Source organism: Pogoniulus pusillus, chromosome 18, assembly GCF_015220805.1.
Source record: "Pogoniulus pusillus isolate bPogPus1 chromosome 18, bPogPus1.pri, whole genome shotgun sequence".
In the NCBI taxonomy this organism is placed as follows: domain Eukaryota; kingdom Metazoa; phylum Chordata; class Aves; order Piciformes; family Lybiidae; genus Pogoniulus; species Pogoniulus pusillus.
The window spans coordinates 24,123,416-24,136,595 of NC_087281.1; the positions used below are offsets into that span (position 1 = coordinate 24,123,416).

General features: G+C 56.6%; 1 protein-coding gene across 3 annotated transcripts in view; it reads left to right on the plus strand.

Moving 5' to 3' along the window:
* Positions 1 to 261: 261 nt before the first annotated feature.
* The window catches only part of SLC29A1 (solute carrier family 29 member 1 (Augustine blood group)), a 35,962-nt gene continuing 23,043 nt past the window's right edge, over positions 262 to 13,180 (plus strand). Inside the window, exon 1 of one of the 3 annotated variants that reach the window (XM_064158813.1) lies at positions 262 to 458. The gene's annotated coding sequence lies outside the window, so the exon portion shown is untranslated. Of the gene's footprint in view, positions 459 to 12,091; positions 12,184 to 12,381; positions 12,445 to 13,180 lie in introns of those variants that run through there. The other 2 variants (XM_064158811.1, XM_064158816.1) reach the window with 2 other exon arrangements.

Sequence of the window (13,180 nt, forward strand, 5' to 3'; positions counted from 1 at the left end):
GTGCCACCAGAGAGGTGTCCTCATCCTAGAGATGGTTCTGGCACCTGCAGCACCACTCTTGGTGCCCAGGGCTGCCCTCCTTGCAAGGGCTGCGTTGTCTCCTTTGGGGGTGGTTAGCAACTTCCAGCCTACCCTCCCTCCTTCCCGGCGTCGGGGGTCTGGCCTTGCTACAACTCACTGACGAATCGTGCTTCCAGTTCCTATGGCAGAAGCCACTTCCCTCCCTTCGCTAATCCGCCCGTGCATGCAGCCTCCACCTGCTGAGCCAGCGGGAGCCGTGCTCAGCCGGCCCCAGCCAGCGCCCGAGCTCTGAAATTCGCTCTGCTTGCAGTCTGCCGGGCAGCAGAGCCTCCACACCCCGGTGTCGCTGCAGCAAGAAACCCCCACCTTGCTTGGTACCAGGCAGCAAGGAGGCTGCAGGCAGCATCAGCTGGCACCAGAACTGCTGAACCCTCAAGGTAAGGGCAGGGTGTAGGCAGAGTGCAGGCGCAGCACGGAGAGCAGAGGAAGCACTGTCCCTGTCGTGCTTTGTCCCCCTGGGTACCAGACAGGGGAGGCGGCTCCAAGCCCCTCTCTGCTGAGCTGAGGACTTACCCCTATTGTGGCTGCAGAGCAGTCCTGCTGCAAGGTCACCCTGCAGCCGGGGGCCTGCGCTGAGCTCCCGGAGCCGTCACCCGCTGCCTCACTCCTCCACTCCGGGGAGGCAGCGCATTGGGACCCTAACCAGGATCTGAGGCTTTCCAGTCCTGTGGCCGCAGGGCGGTTTCAGAGCCTGTCGGGGGCAGTGCAAGTGGTGGGGCTGGCTGCCGGGACCCTTATTTCCTTACCACGGCAAATTCGCAGCGCGGCGATGCCCGCTCCTGGGGCAGGGCTCCCCGGACGGCTCAGAGGGCCAGGAGGAGGGGAGACACTGGGAAAAGCAGGGGGCATCCTTGTGCCGCGCAGCAGCGCGGTGGCCCCAGCAGCACCCCCCTCGCAGCGGCGGGTGCTCCAGCGGGGCAGAGCGGAGTGCGAGGCAGGCTCAGAAGCACCGGGGGCCGCGCCGGCGGCACCGGGACCGTCGCCGGCTGGGGCTGAGGGCTGTACTGCACCCTTCTGCCCTGTGTCCTTGACGTGGCAGGCAGCGCGCTAGGACCTGGCGGGACCCAGGCAGGCATTGCTGGCAGAGCTCTGCCTGAGCGGTGCGGATCCTGCCTTGCCAGCCGGCAGCACCGCGGGAAGGAGCCTGCCAGCTCCGGAAAAAACACATGTAAGAGAGCGTGGCTGTGCCCCGAGGCCACTGCAGGCCGGGCGGAAGCAGGGCGCGGGGTGAAGGGCTGGTGCTGCTGCGACGGGAGGGGGTCAGCGGGTGCTGGGGCAGAGCGGGCATCCCGGCAGCGCTTCGGGGAAGCCCTGGTATCTGTTCCGTGGCAGTGCAGGGCAGCTGGTGTTGGGGCACTGAGGAGATGGCAGACTGTCCGACGGGTGCTTTGACCCCAACAGTGCTCGGTCCTGTGCTCCTGCATGTAGTGAATGCCGTTGCCTTCCCCTCCTTATCCGGTGCCCTTCATGAGGCTGGGCAGGGGACCCGTGCTAGGAGATATGGCTGGCAGCAGGACAGCACCATAAGCAAACACCTCCCCTCCACCCCGCCAAACCCTCAGCATCAGCCAGCTGGGTATGGTGTTTGGATAGCCTGCCTGTGGGGATGTCATCCCGGGACTGCATAGCCGCCATTTATTGGTCCCTGTTATGTTCTTGTGCCAGTCTTAGCCTCTCTGAGCGACGACTTCCTCACAGCCCTGCCAGTCCCATATGTTCCTGTAATGCCCAGGGTAAGCCTGCACAGCAAGTGATGCTGCTGGGGAGTCCTTCCTGTTCCTAGAGGCCCTGGGGCTGTGCTGCATCTTGTCTCCCTTCCTGGACTTTTTCTGCAGCCCCATCCACTCTGGAGCCAGGCACTCTCCCATGACTCTATTTGTAGTCTGATTGCGAGGAGTCTACCTTCTGCCCATGTCCTTCTTCCCTAGACGTGGTGTCCCAGCTGCCCACAGCATGACTTGGCCTGGTGCAGAGGTCCCAGCTGCTCCCAAGCCTGTGGCTTAGCCCAAGGTTTGTTTGCAGGAGCCTGACCTCGTGTGCAGGGTAGAGAGATGAAGGTACAGGCAGCTTAGAGTTCATGGCATGGCCCTTGCTCCTGCAGTTGTGGTGCCTCTCAGGTCAGGGCACTGCCCTGCTGACTCGATAAAGGTCTTGTGTGAGAGGTAAGAAAGGAGGATTCTTGCCACTTCTCTATGCCCTAGTGCTGCCTCAAGGAGGGAGTGGATGGTGTAAAGGCTGAAGTGGATCAGGAAAGGTAGAGAATGAGGGAAGCTGGCATGGACAGGTAGTAGCTGAGAAAGGTATTTCATCTGCCATGCCCCCCCAGACCCACATAGGGAAGATGAGGGAGGATACAGTAGAGGAGCATGACCATGTGCTGCTGCTGACCTGCTTGCATTGCATTGACTGTTTCATGCATGGACCTATAAGGAGCCCCTTATCCTTGCTAAGAGCAGCCAGAGCATCCTTGAAAACAGGCTGGGTGGCACTAGGAGCAGTGGGATGGAGGATGCAGGCAACAGCAGCAAAACAGCCTGTCCTGCACTGGAGTGAACAGTCTTCACCTGAGCTGCTGCCAGCAACGAGCCAGTACAGGACTTACTGGGCAGAAATTCATGGAGCTCTTTTCCTCCTCAAGAAACTTGGATTTTTGCAGGGATCTCTGCACCTCCATGACTGCTACTACAAAGCAGGGCCAGCAGCAGCACAGCATCACCAGGCACTGCACAAAGCTCTCCAACTCTGCCCTCCATCCCACAACAGAGCACTAGTGAAAGCCATGTGAGGCTTTTCCACTGGTTGCACCAAAAGAAGATGGCAGATCCTTTGGAAAGAATGCAGAAGGCAGGGAGTAGGTGATGCCTGCAGCTTCTTCTCAGGAGGGTCGTTGTGGGAAGCTAGCCACTGCTGTTGCCAGGGCTGACTTGCCCTCTGTCTTGCCAGAAAGGAGATTTACTGGGAGTGGGTCACAGTGTTAGCAGACCAGGCTGATTTCCTATCAGCTAAGGATGGTTGTGTCAAATCAGCTTTGGGTCATGAGCTTCTGAGAAGGTAGCACCAGAAGCCCCTCTTGTCCTTGAGGCACTTCTCAGTGGCACAAGGATGCTCCTGGCTGCCTTATAGCCCAGAGTTCTGGGAGAAGTGAGCTGTCCGAGGAGGTATGCCTTGTGCTCTCCCCCACCCTATCTTATTCTATCACAACCCATCCCGTCCTATTCAATCCCAACCCATCCTGTCCTGTCCTGTCTTGTTCCATCCCTGCAAGATTCACAACTCTCAGAGGGCCATCCAGGACCCCTTTCTTTGTGCCCTGTATCTGAGCTACAAGCACAACTCCACAGGACAGGTATTGTGTTCAGTGATTGTCAGTGTATTGTGCTCTCTTATGATCCATCCTGGCTGACAACAGGACCCAGAAATCTGTTTCCTAATACTCTCCGTGCATGGGATAGGATCACAGAAGCCTTTCAGCTGGAGAAGACCTTTAAGATCACCAAGTCCATCCATTTTCTAGCTCCACCAAGTCTGGTGCTAAACCATGTCCCTAAGCATCACATTTCTGTGTATGTTCCATGCAAATGCTGGCCTGCTTCTTTACTCTGCCTTCAGACCAAGAACTGGAGCTTCTGCCCTTGGACTTCTCTGATTATTGCCTCTATTTCCTGGCTCTCGCTTCAAACCCCAGCCTCTTCTCTGTGGCACAGCCCTCGGTTAGCACAAGACAAGTGCCAAACCCACACTTTGGGGTGCCTGGTCCCACTGTGTGCACTCAGTTCTCAGTGATGGTGATGCTCATAATGCCCTGCTCCAGCCCACTGCCGGCTCGTCCTTTCTGTGTGCCTGGGGTCCCAGCGATTGGGCCTCAGCTCCTGCCCGAGGGGCACCTCGCAATGCTCCCCGGCCAGGAAGAGCCAGAGCCTCTCCTACCAGCCTGCAGCTCCCCGCAGCCGGGGGTACGCCGGCGCTGCGCGCCCCGTCTCTGCTTTCCCACCCTCCCTGCCGCATGCCGCGGGGCCACTTAAGCCTGCAGCAGTCGGGCTAAGCCCTTCCCCGTGGGCTCCCCGTGGCCCTGCTCTCCCCGCGGTGGGGCCCCGGGGCGGGGGCTGCGGGGGCTGCGGCCAGCAGGGGGCAGCACCAGCCGGTGAGGCTCGCTGCCATCAGCCCAAGGCGGGCAGCGGCGGAGCCGCTCTCAGGTCAGACGGCTGTGCAGCAGCAGCAGCAGGCAGGGGTCAGAAGCAGGCGCTTCCCCTGCAGGGACAGTGGCGTTCTGCCGGGGTGCTCCCAGCAGCAGGGGCACAAGGCACTGCAGGCTCCTGGTGGTGTCCCTCGACCCCGTGAATGAGTGGTGCAGGACATCTCCCTCCTGAGGGTTTCCCTCTCCCTGGGCCATGTCAGCTCATTGTTCTGCCCACTGGTGGGCCCTCGGCTTTGCAGGGGGGCTGGGCGAGGGAGGAAGGCGCTGGGGTGCCGCCCGGTGCCGAGCTGCGGGTCTTGGGCTCGGCCTGTTTTTCTTCTGACGTCTCATGGGTGCACTTCGGTGAGTGGCCCGGGGGCTGCGTTTTGGCTTGGGCGCCTGCCGAAGCATGACTGGTACAGAGGGGAGGTGGTGAATGGCTGCTACTGTTAGAGGCTGTGGGAAAGGGCCCCCCTGCAGACCTCGCTGGGGGTCATTTGTGAGCATTCAGCCACAGCTCCGCTGCCGCTTCGCCCAAGGGGGAAAGAATGACGAGGCTGGCTAGGTCCCCAAGCAGGATTTAGTCAGATGTGCCAGACGTTTACACAGAGCTGAATTCCTCCACGCCAGCCAGCGTCTGCTGGGCCAGGCACAGATCCGGGCCAGCGTGGCCAGGAGAGCCTCTGGACATGTGTCTCGAGCCCTCATCCTCTGCTGTGGCCCTCTGCCACGGTGCCTGTGGTGCTGGTGGCTGCAGAGCCCGTATGCAGAGCAGGCAGGGTGGGCAGCCTCTGCCCATGCCTGTGCTTCTTGAGAGTCACATCATGTCTCTGCCCACTTACGGGAGGCTGATGGGGCTATCCCTTGGGGCTGTGATTCAGCCACCTCCAGAAAGGCTGCTTCTCACCTTTTTAGGTGGTGCCTGGGGGTCCTGGGAGGTGCTGAAGCTGCTGGCTTCACTGGGATATGGATGTGCTTTGTAGGAGGATGGGAGGGGTGAAGAGGACCACACAGCGGCTTTCACCTACTTCATCCTGCCAGGTTCCTTCTTTCCCAGCTGACCACAGGTTTCTCATGGCATTGTACAAGAGTGTCTGGATGCCAGCCAGCTCTTTCCTCAATGGCTGTGCCTTCTTGTGCCAAGGAGTGGGACGTCCTTCCATCACTGCTTCAGTGGGTTAGACGACCTTGACTATAGTGTGGCTCACTCTGCCCATGCCAGCTCCATCCTCTGCCAAGAACACATGGTGTGAGACTGTGACAGGGTGACACTGGTTGCTCTGAGGGATGCATGTCCCAGGGCTGCCATCTCTGAATGCTGCAGGGCATTCCTGCTCACCATTGTGTGAGGGGTTAACCCTGGCTCCCCAGTAAGAGTAGGAGCCTACACTGTGTGTCTTGCATTTACCCAGATCTCAGCTTAGCCCCTGTCAGGTGGAAACTGCCTGCTCTAGGGGAAACATTTCACCCTTGGCCAGTGGTTCTGTGGCTGTCACTCAGTAACTAGCCGCCCAGCAACCCTACAGCTAATTGGTGTCATTAGACAGTAAATGCTTGTAAGAGCAAGCAAACGGGCAGCTGGTGCTGAAAAGAGGGCAGCAGTGGTGCGGGGAAGAAGGGAAGATGTTCAGGGTGCAGAGAGAGAGGCAGAAGCATAGGCATGAAGGGAGGGTTGCACCCAGAAAGTGATGGGGATGGGAGACCCTCAGCAGTGGCCTGAGTAGGGTTGTGTGTCCTCAGCCTGCCAGCTAGGACATGCTCTGTCTCACATATGCTGCTGCCCCGTGGGACACCAGACCATCTTCTCTGACAGTCTGAGAGGGGCTGGAGCTTGACTTGACCCCAACACCATGCCAGCTCTTGGGAGCACTGTGGGTGCCCTAGGCCCCTTGCTGAGCTGCAGCTACCTGGCAGACAATGGGATTTGTTTCTGCTTGCCCAGCTGGAAAACACCTATGGCCCTGCCACCAGGCTGGAGGTGCTTGGGGCCAAGGCCCTTCCCTGCTGCTTCCTCAAGTCATTCATTCACTGGAGATACGAGCCTTGGGAGTTGTGGTGTAACCCCATTGCCCGTTGGAGTTAATAGAGAGGGAAGATGCTGGGCATGGGGAGATCTGGGATTAGCTGGCAATTAAGTACCTCCCTCTGCCTGGCCTCTTGCAGGTTTTTCTGCTGGCAGTTAGCTCCCACTGCCCTCAGCCTACTAATGCAGAAGTCATAGGCAGCTGCCTGACTTTATCCTGGCAGCTTGAGGGAGGAACCTCATACGATGAAGCAGAGGGACAGCAGCACACGGGAGATCTGCATGGCTCCCTGTGAGTGGTGACATGCACAGCTGGATCTCTGTGCCACAGGGAGAACGTAAGAGAGTGTTGCAGCCTGCTTCTCCCCCACCTCATCCCAGCCAGGCTCAGGCCATCAGGTAAGCACCACTTCTGCCCTGCCACCTCTCATCTCAAAACACAGGGCAGGGTAACCATTAGGAACCTTGTAAGCTGTGACTGGAGAACTCGCACTCCAAAAGGTGTCTGTCAGCAGCTCTGCAGTCAGGGCCCTGCTCCAGGGTCTGCCAGGGCCCGTGAAGGAACAGCAAAACTGAACTGCTCCTTGAGACATTCGCTGATCTCAGTAAAGGCTGAGATGCTACCAAATCATCCTGGCTCATTGCAGTCTCCTTATAACTGGGTTCCCAGGAGTCTGTAGACTTCTCCTCGCATTGGCATTTGACAGTGGTCCAGCATCTTCTGTGTTTCGCTCCATGTGACTGATTAAAATGCCCCTTCCCTCCTTTCCCAACTCAGCTGTGTTCCACTGCCATGTCACACGTGCAGAGAATCGGATATGGTTGCTAATCTGCTTGCCACCCCCCTCCTGCCTCCCTGTTCCGCCTTTTAAACACGCTGCCTCTCTCTTCCTCTGCTTTGTGGTACTGAGGGCTGGCACAGAGGCCCTCTGAGCTGAGCCACCTGTGCCATCCTCTGGGACAGGGTGAGCAGCACCTAATGGAGGGAAACACTCACTATCGTTCAAGCTTGCAAAAGAAAGGGTGGTTTTGTAATGGAAAAGGGAGCTGGATGGCATGCAGCTCTCAGGCTTCAGCCCTGCTGCAAGCTGATAACCTCACTGTGCCTCACCTTCCCCTGCCTCCAGCACAGGCACATGTGAGGGAAAGGGAAATCTCATTGCAGAGGAGGGCTGGTGTGTTAGTTAATGTAAGGTTGCAAAGTGCTTGCGAATCTCCAAGGAAAGCAGTGAACATGGGTGCCAAGTGTAAAGGATCCTGTAAACACTAGCTGCCTGCAAATGCTGCCTAGATCCTCAGGCTCTAAAATTCAGATATTGTCCAAGAGGCATGGAAAATATTCCTTCAGCTCATATCATGCATTACCCATAGCCTGGAATAAATTTCCCTTTTGCTCTTGCTTTCCAAACCAGCTGTTTGTTTGCTTTCCCCTTTTGGATTCTGTTGCTTTAGCTGAAGCAGGAGATTACTACAGGGGGAAAAAAAAGGCAGCTTTTGTGAAAGGTTTGGCAGCAAGTGCCTCTGAAGGGAGGGCACTTGGCTTCTTTGCTCTGCCTCTTGCACGCTGCTTTTGAGCAGAGTGTACAAACTGGACTCCAGGTAACGGCACTGCAGTGCCTGTGGCACACATCTGATACTTACCACACATATCTGATACATCTGATAGAAAGAAAATCAAAGGGCTGGACAGCTTGAGCCTGGGAAGCATGTCCATAGTGCTGCTGGCCCCAGGTAAGGAAGAGGCTTTGCCTCCACCTTCCCCCTTTGCTCTGGGGAGTGCTGCAGCCTGCCAGAAGTGGCAGCGGATTTTGGCACCAGGCTGCTGCTTCAGGGATGGTGAGGGTGGAAGAGCAAGAAGCCCCCAGGCCCTGCTTGAGGCTGCCTTTTTTCTTGCCCAAGTGACACAAGAGAGAAACATCTAGGTCTGTGTGTTGTGCTGATGTTGTACACCTAGTACCAGTGCTGGGCAAAGACCCAGGTGTTTCCAGATGTGAGCAGAAACCATTTCTGTAGCTGTTTGCTTCTTCTGACAGGCTTGTTACTGTGCTTACAAAGGCAAAGATGATAACATGAGAGGCACTTGGGAGCAGAGGCCTCTGCAAAGGCAACTCATCCTGCTGAGATGAAGCAAGACAGTTTGGTCCTTCTGCAAAGGCTCGTGTTAGCAGGGCAATAAGTGAGCTGTTACTAGCTGCATGGTTTGTCACCTTCCCTCACAGAGGAGGTGTTGTCCTCCTGAGACCAGCATTGGCATCACACAGACCAAAGACTGAGGACTGATGTGCTCCCCAGGGGACTGAGTGCCTCTCCAAGACCCATAGCTGAACTGTCTTCTGTCCCGCACCAGCCAGGGCTAGATTGTAATGGATGCTCTGTCCCGGCCTTAACTTTTTTGCCTCCACGGTGTCTTGTCTTGCTTGCTCTGGGTCTCCTTGCCTACAGGAAGCAGAGCCCATCTTGCAAGCTGGTGGTGGGTGGGTGCACAGATCTGTGCAGAGAAGCAGACAGCAGCCCATGCTGTGCTGATGAACTGGAAGCTGCCTTTCTCCTCGCCTCCTCCCCTTGGTTATATCTGCCGGCCTCCTGTCTGCCTGCGGTCAGACATTGCTTGGTGCTAATGGATTTCAAACCCCCATCTCCACTGAGACATAGCTCTGTCGAGAGATGTTGATTCTGTAGCACTTGGGTGGGGCTGTGTGGACAGGACCAGAGCTATGAATTAGAGACCATTTAATCCTGTAATTGGGAGATGGTAAGTGCTGGGCACCCCACTGATGAAAGTTAGAGGTGAGGCAGCAGCTACACCCACCCCATCGCGAAGCAGGCACTTCCTGGCATATCCACCCAAAGGCAAACTCTGTGGCGCTTCTCCTCCAGATGAGGGCCGGGGCTCCTAATGGTGCTGAGAGCCTTGTCCTGGCTTCTCTAACAACAGCAGTGGTTCATCTGGGCTCCACCAGTCTGGACCCTGCACTTGGAAGTCCCTGAGGAGTCAATTCCTGCAGCTTTTAGCCTACACTAAAGCTGGAGCTTCTATAGAAAAACAAAAGTGTAAGGATGTTCAAATTCCAGCTCGATGCTGCTGAGCGGTCAGGGTGTGTATCTTGAGGGAAAACAAAGGACTCAAGTTGTGGCATTGTGAGCCCATGGACAGCTGCGGGGACCAGTCGGGCTCCAGAGGTGACAGCACAGCACATCGCAAAGCCAGAGAGGAGGTGAGACATCCCAAAGCAGTTGACCTGCTCTTCCATTTTGACTTTTTCCCCCAGCCTGTTTTGAACTGGTCTTGGTTCATGATTTATGCTGGGGTAAAAGGAGGGAGAGGGAGAAGGGAGAAGGAAAGGGAGAAGGAGAGGGAAAGTAGGCTGCATTTTCACTTGGAAAAGGTAAAGCATCTAGTTAGTGACTTCTGTTCCCGTCTGGGCTTATTGCAGCTTTCACAACATTCAGAGCAGGTGTGAAGCTTTTCCTTTCCCAGGCTGGGAATGAGGGAAAGGGAGAGCTCACTCAGAAAAAAAAACCTTTCCAGCTTGGAAAGGCTTTGGGAAAGTAAGCTGAAGAAAGGCAGGCCCAGGGCTTGGATCCATCATTGTCTGTTAGATGTAGCAGGAGCTTAATTGGAGATGGGAGCTTTTAAATTTAATTTGATCTGATATGAATCTTACATTTGAGACAACTGCCTCCTGTCTTGTTATCTGACAACAATGCCTGCTGCTCGCTTCATGCTGTCAATGCATCCCACTATCTGAGCCCAGAAACCCATAACGACAACAGAAGTCTACCACTTACACAGAGGGAGACATCCAGCAGCAGCGACTGCTACAGAGGCTGCTACTGAGCAGGACAGCAAAGTCACTTCCTAAGGGTGATGGTGTCATTACTGGGTCTCAGAAAGCGCTGATAGCTCTCTCAACTCTTCCCCCATTGCCTTTTATTTAGACTTTGGGGACTTTTGGCTTACACAGTGATATTTTTCAGGTCTAATTTGACAGGATGTGCCGGTACGAGGAGAAGCCAGGTCCGGCACAGGCAACTCTCTGGCATGGACCAAAATGGACCCGAGGGACCTGCGTGTGCCTTCTCATCACTCCATTTAGAGTCCTTCCTAGACAGTATGTCCAGTGCCAATATACAGTGGGTGCAAAGGATCCAGCCAATCATAATCCCAGCTTCCAGCGTGAGCTTTCCCACAAGTGAGTACAGGTGTGGGAGTGGGAAGTGAAGGGCACTTTTTGCTTGCCCTGTTCAACCCTTTCCCCTGGAGGGGAAGGCAATTTCGTGGCTTCCTCTTCGCCCATTCAAACCTCTGCTGACAGAGGCGCGGCAGGCAGTTTGAAATGCCCCGTAACAGGGGTGCTTGGATTCTGAGAGACGTGCGTTAGGGATCATCTTGCTGAGAGGTCGTGAAGGTGGGAACCCGCCAGAGCACTGGGGGGAGGGGTGTTCAAACTTCTGGTTTTAACTTCTAACCCAAACTGATTTTCCGAGGCTGCTTATTAATGCAGCAAATGCTTTTAAAGTCAAAGCTGCTGCAGGGCCTCCCGGGTGCCGCCGCCTGTGACCACGCAGCATGGGGGAAGCAGGGAGAGGGAGGGCCCCGTGCTGCTGGCGGAAGCACCTTGAAACACCCAGCTACATAAATAAGAGCTCTGCAGACCGTCTAACTGCCCAGATATGAGGCTGAGTTCAGGTACACTCCCCTTGCTGGGGACAAAGTACCCACAGTGCCTCTTCACCTTGGCACTTAAGCAAAACAGCTTTTATCACAGCTGAGTAGACACCCATTCCAGAGAGGCAGAAGCAGCTTGGAGGACAAACAACAGCTTAGGAGGCCACCACTGCTCCTGGGATGCTTACATCTTCTGGGTACAGAGGAGCTGCAAAATTTCAGAGGGCTAGGCACATGACCTGCCATCCTTGGTAGCACCATCGTGATTGTGCAGTCCGAGAGGTGGCCATCGATCCTCTTTGTAACCTGACATAAATATCTACAGACAGTCATGGAACACCTCCTCCATGAAGAAAGGCTCAGGGAGCTGGGACTGTTGAGCCTGGAAAAGAGAAGGCTCCAGGGAGACCTCATTGTGACCGTTCAATATTTAAGGGGGCCTGTAAAAAGAAACGGGGTCAATATTTTTAGCAGTGCCTGTTGCAATAGGACAAGAGGTAACGTTCTTAAACTAAAAGAGGAGAGATTTAGACTGGATATAAGGAAGACACTTTTACAGTGAGGGTGGTGAAACACTGGAACAAGTTGCCCAGAGAGATGGTAATTGCCTCATTCCTGGAAATATTCAGGGTTGGCTTGGATGTGTGTCTGAGCAACCTGATCTGGTTAAAGATGCCCCTGCTCGCTGCAGGGAATTTGAACTAAATGACCTTTAAAAGTGACTGCCAACCCAAAATATTCTATGATTCTATGCTGTGTGCTCACACCCTTAAGTGGTGACTGCCAGTAGAGAGGGATTTTGTCCAGATTTAGGCTGCAGCGTGGGGGGATGAGGAATGCAGCCAGTGAACGAGGACAGTTTACAGGCCATTTCGAGCCGTAATATACTGTACAGCTCCCTTTAGAGCTATAATACTTGCTAATGTTGGGGTATCCACGCAAACCCGGAGCTGAGTGCAGCCCTGGAGCGTCGGGGGGCGGATTTTTCTCTCGTCCCAGCACGGCTGCGCTTCGCTGAACCAGTCGAACCCCGTCTGGGAGGGAGGAGGGGAGGGCCGAGGGTTTCCCCGGCGTCTGCGGGGCGTGGGGATGAGAGTAGGCGCGGAAAGGGGGTGGAGGAAGGGGAGGGCGAGCCCAGAGGGAGGGAGGAGAAGCGCAGAAGGGAGGCAGGGCGCGGGCGAGTGAGCGGCTGGGCGCGGGCCGGTGAGCGGCTGGGCGCGGCGCAGCGCGGGGCAGGTGAGCTCACCCGTGCCGTGGGTACCGCTGCCCGCGGGGAGGCTGCGGTACCTCTTCTCCAGATGGAGGCTGGGGGACAGGCAGGGGGGAGGAGGGAAGAGTACCGCCCCTCCACGCCGGAGCCGCGTGGTGCTGAAGGCGGCAAAAAGAGGAGGAGGAGCTAGCGGAGCCGGGAGGGCGGCTGGGAGGGAGGCGGTTTCCCATCGCGTCGGGGACCCAAGGCGCCGGAGCCGGCAAGAAGCGGGGGCGTTCCGATTTCAGGTATTGGCTCAAAGTCGCTGAGTTTGCAGCCCCTCACCTCTCCCCCCGCGGCTCACAGCAGCGTTTCCGAGGTGCCGGAACCCACTCACCTGGCAGCTTTGGCACGCTGCAGGGAGCCGCGGGGGAAGCCGGGGGCGGTGGGGCAGCTGCAAGCTCAAGATCCGGCGCCGCAGTGTGGGTCGCGGCTCGGGCAGGGAGAGTGATGCTTCGCTACTGCTTTTGGGGATGGGGGAGTTCTCTTCCTCGCTGTCTCTCATGGCAACTCCAGATCCCCTGTTTTCAGCTAGTGCCGGGAGGGAGACCGTGCGGTGTTGAGGATGCGAGGCAGACCAGCCAGCGTGTGTTTTGGGCGATGTGATGCTCTGATGCCCGCGATGCCGGCCTTCGCTGAGAGTTCCTCCGCACCCAGGGCTGTGCCTCTCTGCTCCCCCTCTCGTGTGTGTGCAGGGCGCCGCGGGGCCCTACTGGAGGACGCATGGGCTGGGTGCCATGTGCTGCTGTCCCTTGGCTGGCAGCACGCTGCAGGGCTGGGGGTTGCTCCAGGTCCTGCGCAAGAAAATGCTCCCAATTGACTGTGGGATGCTGTGGAAGATTTCAGTCAGCGTTTCTTTCCGTTCCTGAGCAAACCATCTGTGTTTACGGAGAGCCTGGTCTGGGAGGGAGCACCAAGAGTGCCATGTGCTGTCCTCCCCACTCCTGTGGTTAAATCTGAGTGTCTAGCTAAATCTGAGCCTCA